Here is a 3,542-nt window from a genome sequence, read left to right on the forward strand (position 1 = left end):
CAGGAAAACACAATCAAACAGGCCAAGAAAATGAACAAAATCATTCAGGATCTAAAAATGGAAACAGAAACAATACAGAAATCACAAAGGGAGACAATTCTGGAGATAGAAAACCTAGGAAAGCAATCAGGAACCATAGATGCATATTCTGTAGCAATAGAATACAAGAGATGGAAAAGGGAATCTCAGGTGCAGAAGATTCCATAGAGAACATGGACACAACAATCAGAGAAAATGCGAAATGATCCTAACTGAAAACATCCAGGAAATCCAGGACACAATGAGAAGACCAAACCTACAGGTGTTGAAGAGAGTAAAGATTACCAATTAAAAGAAAACTTCCCTGACCTAAAGAGATTCCCATGAACATACAAGAAGCCTACAGAACCCCAAATAGACTGGATCAGAAAAGAAATTCCTCCCATCACATAATAATCAGAACAACAAATGCACTAAAGAAAGATAGAATATTAAAAGCAGGAAGGGAAAAAGGTCAAGTAACATATAAAGGCAGACCTATCAGAATTTCACAAGACTTCTCACCAGAGGCTATGAAAGCCAGAAGATCCTGGACAGATGTTATACAGACCCTAAGAGAACACAAATGCCAGCCCAGGATACTATACCAGCAAAACTCTCAATTACCATAGATGGAGAAACCAAGATATTCCATGACAAAACCAAATTCACACAACATTTTTCCACAAATCCAGATCTACAGAGGATAATAGAGGGAAAACTCCAACATGAGGGAAACTATACCCTAGAAAAAGCAAGAAAGTAATATTCTTTCAACAAACCCAAAAGAAGATATCCACACAAACATAATTCCAACTCTAACAACAAAAATAACAGGAAGCAACAATCACTATTCCTTAATATTTCTTAACATCAATGGACTGAATTCCCCAATAAAAAGACATTGACTAACAGACTGGATACATAAACAGTATGCAGTATTTTGCTGCATACATGAAACACATTTCAGTGACAAAGACAAACACTACCTCAGAGTAAAAGGCGGGAAAAATAAAATAATTTCCAAGCAAATAATACCTAGAAAAAAGCTGGAGTAGCCAATCTAAAATCAAATTAAATCACCTTTCAACCAAAAGTTATCAAAAAAGATAAGAAAAGACACTTCATACTGGTCAAAGGAAAAAAAATCTACCAAGATGAACTCTCAAATCTGAACATCTATGCTCCAAATGCAAGGGCACCGACATTCATAAAAGAAACTTTACTGAAGCGCAAAGCACACATGGCACCTCACACAATACTGGCAAGAGACTTCAAAACCCCACTCTCAGCAATAGACAGATCCTGGAAACAGAAACTAAACAGAGATACAGCAAAACTAGCAGAAGTTATGAACCAAATGGATTTAACAGATACCTATAGAACATTTCATCCTAAAACAAAAGAATATACCTTTTTCTCAGCATCTCATGGAACCTTCTCCAAAATTAACCATATAACTGGTCACAAAGCAGGCCTCAACAGATACAAGAAGATTGAAATAATTCCATGCATCCTATCAGATCACGACCGACTAAGGTTGGTCTTCAATAACAACAAAAACAATGGAAAGCCCACATATACATGGACACTGAACAACTCTACTCAATGATAACTTGGTCCAGGAAGAAATAGAGAAAGAAATCAAAGACATTTTAGAATTTAATGAAAAATGAAGGGACATCATACCAAAACTTATGGGACACAATGAAAGCAGTGCTAAGAGGAAAACTCTAATTTCCTCCAAAAATAAACTGGAGAAAGCATACACTAGCAGCTTGACAGCACACCTGAAAGCTCTAGAACAAAAGGAAGCAAAGATGCTTCCTTTTGTTCTAGAGATAGCAGGAAATAATCAAACTCAGGGCTGAAATCAACCAAGTAGAAACAAAAATAACTATACAAAGAATCAATCAAACCAGGAGCTGGTTCTTTGAGAAAATCAACAAGGTAGATAAACCCTTAGCCAGATTAACCAGAGGGCACAGAGACCGTATCCAAATAAACAAAATCAGAAATGAAAAGGGAGACATAAAAATAGAAGCCAAGAAAATTTAAAAAATAATCTGATCCTACAAATCTGGATGAAACTGACAGTTTTCTAGACAGATATCAGGGACCAAAATTTAAATCAGGATCAGATAAATTATCTAAACAGTCTCATAACCTCTGAAGAGTTAGCAGCAGTCATTAAAATCTTAACCAAAACAAGCTCAGGACCAGATGGGTTTAGTACAAAATTCTATCTGATATTTAAAGAAGACCTAATACCAATACTCTTAAAAACTATTCCACAAAATAGAAACAGAAGGAACACTACATAGTTAGTTCTATGAGGCCACAATTACACTGATACCGAAACCACACAAAGGCCCAACAAAGAAAGAGAACTTCAGACAAATTTCATTTATGAATATTGATACAAAAATACTCAATAAAATTGTCACAAACTGAATCTAAATGATCATCCATCATGATCAAGTAGGCTTCATCCTAGGGACCCAGGGATGGTTCAATATATGGAAATCCATCATAGTAATTCACTATATAAACAAACTCAAAGGGGGAAAAGCCCACATGATCATCTCATAGATGCTGAGAAAGCATTTGACAAAATCCAACACCCCTTCATGATAAAAATCTTGGAAAGATCAGGAATTCAAGGCCCATACATAAACATAATAAAAGCAATATATAAAGCAGTAGCCAACATCAAACTAAATGGAGAGAAGCTGGAAGCAATCCCATTAAAATCAGGGACTAGACAAGGCTGCCGACTCTCTCCCTACCTATTCAATTCAGGACTCAAAATCCTAGCCAGAGCAATTAGACAACAAAGGGAGGTCAAGGGGATCCAAATTGGAAAGGAAGAAGTCAAAATATCACTATTTGCAGATGACGATACTATACTTAAGTGACCCCAAAAATTCCACCAGAGAACTCCTAAAGCTGATAAACAGCTTCAGTGCAGTAGCTAGATATAAAATTAACTCAAGCCTTCTAGTCTGCTCCAACTCCAGGTCACCTAGGGCATGGAGCCGGCAGACACTCCCACGGTCCCTAGTGGACTGCCCAAGCGATCTTAGGATCACTGGTGAGTGGAAAACAACTTCTGCTCCAATCCAATCGTGCACGTGACAGGAGACAACACTAGGGAAGCAGAGTACCGGCCTGACCAGGTGCACAAGATCCTTCCAGTCTGTGCCAGCACCTGGTCACCTAGGGCACAGAGTCAGTGAACACCCCCACGGTCCCTGGAGGACTGCCCACGTGATCTTAGGATCACTGGTGAGTGGAACACAACATCTGCTCCAATCCAATATTGACGGGCCAGTGACAGCAGGAACAAGGACACCAGAACCTTTCCTGACCAGAGGCTCAGGTTCCTTTCGATCAGTTCTGGCTTACCTTGGTTTCTAAAAGACCAGATAACTCCACGGTCCTCAAAGGAGACACCACTTCCACGCACTGTAACATGCCCAGGATCTTAGGACAACAGAATAACAGGAGCTGGGCCACACTAC

Source organism: Mus pahari, chromosome X (genome assembly GCF_900095145.1).
Source record: "Mus pahari chromosome X, PAHARI_EIJ_v1.1, whole genome shotgun sequence".
Taxonomy (NCBI): domain Eukaryota; kingdom Metazoa; phylum Chordata; class Mammalia; order Rodentia; family Muridae; genus Mus; species Mus pahari.